The sequence below is a fragment of the Astyanax mexicanus genome, chromosome 23 (genome assembly GCF_023375975.1).
Source record: "Astyanax mexicanus isolate ESR-SI-001 chromosome 23, AstMex3_surface, whole genome shotgun sequence".
Classification (NCBI taxonomy): Eukaryota; Metazoa; Chordata; class Actinopteri; order Characiformes; family Acestrorhamphidae; genus Astyanax; species Astyanax mexicanus.
The window spans coordinates 19,719,886-19,731,805 of NC_064430.1; the positions used below are offsets into that span (position 1 = coordinate 19,719,886).

The 11,920-nt window shown below is 39.2% G+C and overlaps 1 protein-coding gene across 2 annotated transcripts in view; it reads right to left on the minus strand.

The window, feature by feature from the left end:
- The window catches only part of ttbk1a (tau tubulin kinase 1a), a 47,565-nt gene extending 35,899 nt beyond the window's left edge, over positions 1 to 11,666 (minus strand). The window contains exon 1 of one of the 2 annotated variants that reach the window (XM_049471163.1): positions 11,366 to 11,666. The gene's annotated coding sequence lies outside the window, so the exon portion shown is untranslated. The remainder of the gene's footprint in view (positions 1 to 11,365) is intronic. The other variant, XM_049471164.1, reaches the window with a different exon arrangement.
- Between the last annotated feature and the right edge of the window lie 254 nt (positions 11,667 to 11,920).

Consider the following 11,920-nt stretch of genomic DNA (forward strand, 5'->3'; position numbering starts at 1 on the left):
CTCTGTCGCAGCAGTTACAGTCATTTACAGGGAACAAAGCACCAACATGTGGAGGAGTTCCCTGAAGCCCAGGTGGGGGATACTGCAGCCAGGTTGCCAACTCATGTGTTCTTTCAGTGTGCGAAGGAGAACCATGCAAGGTTCTTCCATGAGTGCCTGTGAGGTGTGAGGGAGGTGGACCAAGCACAGGAGAGGGATCTTCACAGGAGAGGAGAGTCATGTGAATAAAGCTAAACCTGCCTCAAGTCCACATGAGTTGGCAACAGTGTGCATCAACTTATCTATTTTTAATCAATCAATCTATTAATTAATCAATAAAGCAACCCTTAGTTTCACTCAGAAACTGCAATTGCTGTGAATTTACAGTAGACACAGACTGAAAGAGAAAACAATCTTGATAACAGAAGAGTTAGAGTATATATATGACAGCATAAACAAAATAAACATTAATTAGCCAGTAAAGAAAAAAACTAATTCCATTCATTAAAATGATTTATTGTTAAAACAGTAACAGAATTATTATAAATAATGCAATGAATGTAAAAAAAAAAAAAATGCAGTGCAAAGTCATCTAGTCATCCTGGAGATGGAACTGCTCAGACCAATGACTGTAGAAAACATCACTCTGTTTCCTATTTTCTATAGAAATTAAACCATAATCGTGCACCATGCTGTGATATGTTTACAGCACAAATGTGGATTTTTTTCACTGGATACCCAGTTTGTCCAGTAATCCTGCGTTCACACTGGTGTGACAAAGTCTCTTTCGTCTCTTGTGGGTGTATTTAAGAATGCTTGGACTGTCACATGTGAGTGTGCATCGTTGTGGCCAGTTAGCACGCTGGCTAATCTAGCAAGCTACCTATCCAGCCATCCGTTGCATTCTTACACACTTTCATTTTCTCCAGATTGCCCATGTGTTTGTGCAAAGATGCACCATATAAAACAGGAAAATATACATGTGTTTTGAGGCTGATTATAATTATTGATCGTCTTTTAGCTCAATTGTTTGGTCGCCAATATTGGGTGGAGCTAAATGCCACATTAATGCCATATATATTCTAGGCAATACGATACCAATAGATAGCCGATAATTCCCTTTCTAGTAGGAAACAAATGCTCAAAGGGAAGAAGTTGGGGACCTCGAATCCCTGATCCTGGCTCGGTTGGTTGCTCTGTCATCATGTCACATGCCGCTTGTCGACGAATTACGGCTACAAATCATGTCCTTTTCAATAAGAAAATGACTGGTCGCTTGCTGCTCTGTCATCTTGCAGTGTGAACACAGGGTAAGTGTAATGTTTTAACAGTAAAAGTTGAAAGAGTTGGATGGTTTCCACGACAACTCAACTACTTTATTTTATCAGTGGAAAGAGCACCATGTATGTCCTGCTGATTACTGGTCTCTTCTGGCAAAGGCTGTCCATCAACTCATTCCTAAGTGTAATCTTGCCTTCTTATTATATAACAGAATAAGGAAAAGTAATATTTAAAAGTTTAAGTTGAAGCAACTATTTAAAAGTTGCAGGTGCAAGGCAAAAAATAAACGAGTTGGCAAGGTTTAAAATAGCAATGAACTTTGCGCCTTGCACAGGGTGTAAGATAGGGCCCCAGGTTTTCTACAAGTTCCATGTTTTCTACAGTAATTGGTTCAAAGACTAATGCACAGAACAGGAATTACTCTGTGTACTGATTAAAAAATATTGAAAATTTTGAATCTGATATTGTTTTGTAGCAGAGGTGTGGACAGGTGCTGAGATATCTGCATGTGGAAACATTAGCTTCTCATCTGCGGCTATCCACCTTTTTGTTAACCCTGCAAGTGCCGCTAATTTTAACTGCCTCCGCTCTCCAGAGTCAGTCGGAATACAGTTGCCATAGCAAAGAAGTGAAGTCTGTAGCAGCAGAGAAAAGCAGACGAGGCCCACCGCCACATTCCCAAATGATCCAATCTTATCCTGAAAGCTAACAGGCTAACCATCCTGCTGTCAGCGGCAAGCACGCAGTGGAGGGGGTAGGGTTTTGGGGGGTAGCTGGGTGGGAGGTGGGGTCATTCGGGGTCCCTGGATCAACCCAGCGGAGTAACTCCTACAGGAGAGGGAAGCTGCAGCCATTCTGTGCTGAAGTGAGGAGTGCAGTCGCTATGCTAATGAACTCTCACCATATTTATTAACCTCCGCAAACCCTTACAGCTCACAAACACCAACAGTTACACCAGTACGCCTTCCTGCGACAGCCTATGAGCCAAAACACACAACACAGGGCATCAGTACAGCTCCTCAGGTCACCACAGCGGGGAGTGGGGGTTCACTAACACGCTAATGAAGTGTTCATTAGGCAGTTACTAATGTGCACTCACCCCAGCTCTGATTCTGGTTATTTATAAGAAATTCCTTAGTGATATCATCGCTATCCAATAGAAACATTTGTTAAAATGAAAGCAACAGATTTGGTGTGTTGCTATTGGTCTGTTTATTGTGAATATTAATTACAGTGTAAAGAGAAACTGATTAGATCATATTATATAATATTGGCTGTTTTAATACTGCAGGAGCAAAGGGTTACTGTATTTTTCGCACTAAAGTGCACAATCAAAAAACATCCTTTTTTGATGTATTTTATACTTAAGGCATTTTGGATTATAAGGCGCATTATATATTATAACACTTATAACACTAGTAAGGAACAGGGATGTCGCCAGTTATTTTTTCTGGGTGATCGCGGGGTAAACAAAAGTAAACAAAACTGTAATTCTTAAAAGAAAAATCTTTTAAAGTCAAACAAGTGCTGGATGTTAATCTACACAGATTTCTCTCCTGAAAACTGTTTATTTGGATTAGTAAAGCACTTCCATTTATTTACAGTAACCTAAGATTTTCGGATTTCCACTAAGGCTGGGTGCAGCAGCATTAGCATTAGTGGCTAACCGGTAGCGCTACCAGGATGTAAATGCTGCCCGACAGGATGTAAATGCTGCCCGCTACTCTGAGAAACCGTGAGTGTTCCGGTAAGCCAGGGTGATATTAGCTTGCGGTCTGTCCAAAGTACTTTGTTTTAATATGATTAACATGCAGGGTACAGTCCGGTAATGCTCACGTCTGAACAGCAAAAAAACTAGCGGTTAGCACGTATAATGCTACTGCTGTTCCAGCAGTGCTAGCTGGTGTGAGCAGCAGGCTACATGCCGATAATACTCATCTCTGAATGGCGTAAAAGTTAGTGCTTAGCGTGGTTAGCGGCTAATTCTAATACTGCTCCAGCATCAATGGTACAGAACTAAACTAAAACTTCAGAGGAGTGGCTTTACTGCTCCTTACAACCTGACTGGTAGAATTCATACATATAGCACTAATAATCTTTGGGAAAATTAAAGAATTTTAAGTGTAACCAGTTCCGAAAACAGTTTCACACTAGCGGGACCCTGCGTCGCTGTGCGGTTTAAAACAGTTTTAAAAAAGGCGAGAATGTGCGGGCGGGAACATGAGCCTTAATAGATCAATCACAGTTGCTGCTGTCCATGTCTTGCAATGTGTAGTTACATTTATTTAGAGGTGCGTGTTAGACTACCGGTGTAGTTAAGGTACATGGCAAAAGGGAAGATATGTGTAGGCTATGGCGTAGATTCAACAAAAAAAGTATAAATTGCCCTTAAGGCTGTGCCATGCTGTTTCACGCTAGTATGGAAATGTTACAGTTTCTTTTTCCATGTGTGTGTTGCTAAATCAGGACCAGAAAGTGTATGGTTTCTTGTAATAATTATGCAACAGTTCTGTCATTGTGTATGTGTCTGTTTTTACATTCCTGCCACGATTTCACAGAGTTAGCATGTTAGCATGCTAAAATTGCAATGGAGAACTGTGGCACAATTGGGACACAAATGTAATTTAGCTTACTGCACTGCTCAGAACCACTTTGCGCAGTAGAAAACCGGCCAATTAATTCTAATAAAGTTGTTATTAAGCTGCATTCTCTCTGTATCAGTTCATCACTGCTTGATTTGTCACTCATAACCTCATAATTTGATGTAATAATACATAATAAACCTTTTATCAATCCTTGTCATACTAAATAAAGTCATAAAGTGAATAAACATATAAATCATAGTGGAGTTATGTCAACATCTGATATTTTACATACCTACAAATCATTTTATTAGAATTACACCTTCATATTGTGGTACATTTCAAACTTCCCTGTTAGTGAATTAAAAACATGGTGTCTTCATGATTACAACAAACATATAGCAATTCTGTTAACTATCAGAACGCACCAGTGAACACACTTGTGTCTGTATTTTATATCGAATTTTGATATCTACACAAACATATTTTCTTTTGGGACAATTTTTTGCTGCACAGTGCCCTCAAACCATTTTTAAAATATGCCATTTTTAGAGGTCAAATTGCAGGATCTCAGTTCTTAGGCACTGTATTCATAATCATTTGGTGTGATAACTTTGGGTGAACGAGCTTTTAGAGGTTCAAATGTCTGCATTTTTTCACCACCACTGTAAACTAGTTTACAGCATGTCTCTCTCTCTGTTCACATCTCAGGGTTTAATTATATTATATAGAGCAGAGGTTCCCAACCTTTTGTAACTCACCGCCTGCTTATCCCACTGCAACACTTTCCACGGCCCCCATGAAAAATTAATGGACCATTAGAAATACACAAGAAATACAGCGCAATAATCCATGTAGGCTATTAAATGAATTTATAGGCTTTCAATGTGAGAGTCTATTCTTCAAAACTCTATTCTATAATGAGATGGAAATGTTCTTAATCCACCAGTTAGCTTTGTTGGTCATGTGTCTATACTTTGGCAGTTTAATCAATGAACATGCATGGCAATAAATTAGGCATGCACGATGATTTCAGAATAATATCAATATCAATGTCACAGTTTTTTCAGGCCGATGCCTAGATTTGTCCGATATGCCAAAGGACCAAGCACTTCTGGCCTCAGTACTACAATTGACCAACACTGGCTGTGCTACTTTAAGAGTATTTTAACACCAGCAGTATTTAGTCTGGTTAAAACGGACTCTGGTGGTCTCAAACCAGTTCCAAATGCACACTGGTGCGGTTCGTTTGCGTTGAAAATGTGATCCAGTCTTAATACGATCCTACTATCAAATATACTATTTCAATTCTAGCTAAACTGCATATTATTATTTGTGTGCAGCGTTTACTGCTCATGGCTACGCCACACATTTTTGTGTTCAGCTTCACACTGCACAAATATACGCACTGGTCTGGAACACAGACAGGCGTAAAAAGCAAATTTTTAGTTATTAGTTTCGATAGTTTTATTTAACCTGTCAATAAAAAGAGGCTCTTTAAGCTAATGCTGTGAGAGTCTATGTAAGTGCCAGTTAACTGAATTTATCAGAAGACACATTTAGTTAAAGGTTAAACATAAGGCAAATAAATGTTATATTTGTTTCTAAAGTTATACCGCAGCGTTGAGTCTAGTCTGTAGAGTCTAGTTATAACTATGTTTATATCTGCATCATCCCAGAATTCCCACATTGGTGCAATACGTTTACAGTAAAGTTTTTGTATTTTTTTCAATTCTCAAATTGCATTTGTTAAAATATCTATATTCATTAAAATGATTCTTTTTTCCACCAGTGGTCCAGTAGGGCACAGCCCAGCATACATAATTTTTTTTAAATATCTACAAGTTTCCGATGTTGACAGACCTACAGTAAAGAGATTCAAGTTTGAATGACTGTTTAATGCCAAAATAATTAAATTAATCACAACTAATAATACAACCATTTGTACAGTTATTAACACATCATTAATATACAGGTGCAAAGTCTATGCTGCTTCTACCAGGAGATTTTACAGCACTTCCAGCGCTTTACAGCTCTTCCCTCTATGGACAACTTTAATGGAGATGCAAATTTTATTTTCCAGCAGGGCACACTACCCACACTGTTAAAAATACCAATTTGTCTTATACAATATTCTAATGAGACACTAATTTTTGGGTTTCCATAATCATCAACAATAAAAGAAATAAACGCTTAAAATAGATCACTCTGTGCGTAATACATCTATATAATATATAAGTTTCCCAAACTGAATTTATTACTGAAATAAAGTAACTTTCCAACAATATTCTAATTTTGAGATGTACCCGTAGTTACTGATATTGTATATTAGACCTGCAGTGATGCTCTGATACAGGACACAAAGGATTACAGTTAATTACACAATCAGAGCTGACCTGAGTGACCATCCTCTGCCCTTACACACACACACACACACACACACTTACACACACACACAGCCTGTAAAGGTGAAAAGCACAGAGGTCATTTAGCACACAGATACACATAGATACACAGATACACAAACACACATGCAGTATACAGCAGGAGTGCAGCAAGAATTGGGGGCAGTGCAGCTGGACAAAACAGAAATGAGGTCACCAATACATCATCAGTGTAAAATAAAATTAAAAAACACACACAATAAACACAGTGCAGACACAAGCAGACACACACACAGATGTAAAAACTGCTTGCTTTACTGCTGCAAACAGGTTGCAGAGGTATCCCCCTCCCTAACAACACTAACCCCTGATGACCTTATCAGTGACCTCCCCGTCCTCCCCTTACAACACTGACCTGACTGACCTCTCCTGTCCTCTTAGGCCGAAGGTGGTGAATCCAGAGCCTACCTGAGATCCCTGGGCACCATCCATCACAGGGCACCACACACACTCACACTTTTACACATTTACACATTCACTCCTAAGGGGCAATTTTTTAGAACATTAAGCAGAGTACTGAATTTCCATTTTTTTACTTTGCCTGCCTGCTGCTAAGCATTTTAATCTTACAACATAAACATAAAACTAGATCAGAAATCATGTAATGATCTGTAATGATCTTCTGATGTTATATCCTACAACCTCACCATGCATTAATGGGTGGGACCAAATACACTCATCGTAAAAAGAAAAAAAAGTGTCACCCAGAAGGAAGTGTCAGATTGCAGTGCTATTTAGAAGGAAGTCGAAGTCACCAGAAACAATAAGTGTTCAGATATGTAGACGGATATGAACAATATATATTAAGTTACAGTGTTGTAGAGAGCTGAGGAGGTTCATAATGGTGGGGATGAAGTGTTGACCACATGCATGACAGTAAATTAGGGATGCACAATGATATTGGAACTAAATCGGTATAGATAGATGGATAGATAGATAGATTCATAGATCATCGTAATGATCTGCATGCAGCCGTCTGCCAATTGTGCTGGCACTAATAACCTAAGTCGTAGATAGCAACTCTGCTTGCTAGATGTTTGCAGTTGTAGCCTTAACACTAAACCTAGCCATAAGATACGTCCGCTTTCAACCTCTTCCAATTGCTTACGGCAACTGGACAACCTTAAATAGTCAGTCTGTCCTTGCTTAAGTCAAAGGAAAATTTGCTATGAAACTTATCTCACTATGTAAAATCTACACGCTAAGTTTAATTCCCAACAGCTGATTCCTTCTGGGTGCAACTCTTTTTTGACAATGAGTGTAATACAAACCAGATGTACTGTATTTAACCTCTCAAGTTCATAAAACCTCTTATTTGATTATCCATCCCAGCAGTGTTAATATAGAAACTTCTGAAAGCTCCTGCACAAAAAGTTATTACATCAAATTGTTATTTTTTTAGGCACAAAATTGGTATTTGTTCAATTGTCCAAATGACATCATTCTGTACAAAACACATGTAAGTTCACTGGTGGGTTTGGATTGACAGTAAATTAACTATTAACATCTGGTTCCATTCACCTTCAGAGTTTCTTTACAGTGAAGCACAAATTCACACCAAACTATCACTGTGACTGTATTCAGTTATACAGAGAAATTTAAGAAACTAAAGGAATTCCTCTTTAAGTGCACCCAAAGCAGGAAGCTGCTACAGGAAACACTCTCTTCTCCGCAGCTTCGTCAACCAGAAAGAGGATCCTCATCACCGCCTTTTATTAAAGTGAGGATCTGCTGGCTCTGCACTGTAGCATTCCGGTACCCACCTGCCATCCGTCTTCATCTCCGCCAGGGCTGAGCAGCAGCTCTGCTTGTGCTCCAGCAGCGATCCTGACTTAACATCACTTAAAGAGCTCCAGGGACTCACCGGGGAGCATTCCGAAGGCTTCCCCACCCAGATAGGATGACTAACACACTACTAATGGAATACCGGCACCAGAAACACTGAACCAAACATCCTCACAATTACTTCGCACTCAGGATTTACCCATGCACTGACCAATTACATTGCACATTACAATTCAACATACAGAACCTCTGATTCTATCTATTAACAATGCACACATTCCTAAACACATCACAAAACACGTATGTCTAATTACTAATTACTAGTTCCTGATTTTATATATATATATTCTAAAGGCACATATCTTAAAACACACACCGACAATGACTTATATTATACATTAGTATTAGTTGACTAATATTCAATATTCCCTAATGGTCCTAATGCACATATTCCTAATTGCACTTAAATCTGATTACATAAAACATTCAAAAGTCCAAAAGTCCAAAAAGTCCTACATTTCCACATACCGGTACTCCTGATGCCACATATATTCGTAAAACTCACATCCATATTACTTCTACGCCTAAATCCAAATGGTAATAATATACATATCCACATAATCCTAAAACAGATATCTGAAATTCCACATATTCCTAAAATGCCCAAATGCCCTTTTTTTAAAACATGCATCCAAAAGTGCACATATTTCTAAACATACATGGCCAATAATGTATATATCCCTTATTGCATATAAACCTGATTCAATATATTCCCAAAACAGGCATCCAAAAATTCCCATATTCCTTATTCCGCTTGGTCCTAATGAAAAAATTCCAAAGGCACATATCCAAAACCCTTATTCCTGATGCTTCTCTGCAGGTCCTGTTCCTCTCTGGTGATACTGATATTGATGAATTATCAAGATACTGAGAGTCTAAATAATCTGAAACTCCCGGAATAGCTGACAGAAGCGAGGCTGCTGCAGAGTGTGGATAGTCTGATGCTCAGAGTGCGAGTGAGATGCAGATGCAGCGTGTAGAGATTCCTGCCCAGGCGGAGGTGTATGATGTCCCACAATTCACCACACTGCTTCAGTCCCGCACTGCAGCCCACAGAGCACAGCAGGAGCTGTCCAACAGGGGGCACTCACAAATACAAACATACAGTATTAGACTCTGTATGGTTTACTACAACATACTCACTACACCAGTACTACAGGACACTACACCAGTATTATAGAATGATGCAGTGTACTACAGGACACTACCCCAGTATTATAGAATGCTATAGTTTACTACAGGACACTACACCAGTATTATAGAATGATGCAGTGTACTACAGGACACTACACCAGTATTATAGAATGCTATAGTTTACTACAGGACACTACACCAGTATTATAGAATGCTATAGTTTACTACAGGACACTACACCAGTATTATAGAATGCTACAGTGTACTACAGGACACTACACCAGTATTATAGAATGCTATAGTTTACTACAGGACACTACACCAGTATTATAGAATGCTATAGTTTACTACAGGACACTACACCAGTATTATAGAATGCTACAGTTTATTACAGGACACTACACCAGTATTATAGAATGCTATAGTTTACAACAGGATACTACAACAGTATCATAGAATGCTACAGTTTATTACAAGACACTACACCAGTATTATAGAATGCTACAGTTTATTACAGGACACTACACCAGTATTATAGAATGCTACAGTTTACTACAGGATACTACAACAGTTTTATAGAATGCTACAGTTTACTACAGGGCACTACACCAGTATTATGGAATGCTATAGTTTACTACAGGACACAACACCAGTATTATAGAATGCTACAGTTTCCCACAGGACACTACACCAGTATTATGAAATACTACAGTTTACTACAGGACACTACACCAGTACTATGGAATGCTACAGTTACAAAATGTTGTAGTTTACTGCAAGACACTACACCAGTATTATAGATGGCTACAGTTTACTACAGGATGCTACACCAGTATTATAGAATGCTGTGGTTTACTACAGGACGCTACAAATTACTATACATTGCTATAATTTAATACACACATTACTATAGTTTATTACAGCACAATCCCCCAGTATCATATAAAACTATAGTTTAGATGACTATTGACAGTATACTGCAGGACACTACACCAGTATTACAGATTACTATTGACAGTATACTACAGGACACCAGTACTATAGATTACTATATGTAACCAGTTTAACACAGGACACTACACCCGTATTACATATTACTATATATAACCAGTTTAATACAGGACACTACACCAGTATTACAGATTACTATTGACAGTATACTACAGGACACTACACCAGTATTACTGATTCCAATTGACAGTTTACTACAGGACACTACACCAGTATTACAGATTAATATTGACAGATTACTACAGGACACTAGGGTTATAGATTACTATAAATAACCAGTTTAATACAGGACACTCCACCAGGTTTGCTGACTCTCAATAAATCAGAGCAGTGTGTTATATCAGTGTGTTTATATAATTATTTAGGTTGTCTTTGTGTATGAGAAAGAGAGATAGATAAGAAAGAGATAAAGAGAGAAAAACAGAGAGAGAGTGAGAGAGAGAGAGAGAGAGACAGAAAAATAGAGAGATAGAGAGAGTAAGTAAGAGATAACAGAAATAAGGGAGAGAGAGATAAAGAGACATGGGGAAAAGCGAGTGACAGAAAGAGATAGAGATATAGACAAATAGATTGAGCGAGATTAAGAGAGAGATAGATAGATAGATAGATAGATAGATAGATAGATAGATAGATAGAGAGTGAAATAAGAGATAGATCGAGAGAGATAAATGGACAGTGAGATAGAGAGAAAGAGATAAGAGAGATAAAAGGAGAGAGAGATAGAGGGAGAGAGAGAGGGAGAAGGAGAGGAAGAGAGCCCTCTGCTGGAAATCCAAACACTGACAGGCCAGAGCCCACAGTCACGTGCCCACCACACCGATATAAATGCGACAAAACCCTTTTTCTGTATTTTTCTTCTGCGAGCGATTTTAACACGGCGGTATGACGTCATTACACCAACACGCAGGTTACGGTAGCCGTTCAAATCGTTACTGCGCGCGATCACAGTGACGCTGTGTAGGAATCTCAGCTAAGCTCGTAGCTTTATGCTAACATGGTCACATCACACAGCATCACTCAGCAGACCCCCACAGAGACCCCCAGCAGACCCTCAGTCACTGCAGACCCTCAGAACCCAGCTGTCCGTACCTGCTCTTTATCAGCTCCTCATCCTCATATCGGCCTCCTCTGTCTCGCTCTTCTGCTCCATGGAGGCGAGCGCTGCTCCTCGCGAGCATCAGCATCAGCACCACACACCTCCCTCCACACACACACACTCACTCAAACACACGCACACAAAGCTGTGCAGCGATGCTACATCCTGGCCCAGAGAGTAATAATCCGCCCCAGGATTTTGTTCCAGCTGCCCAGGTTGCAACTATATGTAGCGCAGCATCTCACTGATCTGTCGAACCAGCTGGAACAAAATCCCGGAGTGGTTTTTTACTTTCCGGGGTTTCTGGATTTACCACCCATTGCACAGTTCTCATTGTAGCGCAGATCTGGCGCCCCCTGGAGGATAGATGCATCGTTGCACCACATTCAGCCCCACAGAAACAGAGACAGTAAAGTCAGAGAGGAGATTTGTTGTCGGGCCTCCAGAGGGCGCTCCCGAATAAGACCAAATTGGAACAATTAAGAAAAATCATTATTTATAAATATTCATATTAATAGTAATATAATTTTTAAATGATATTACATTAA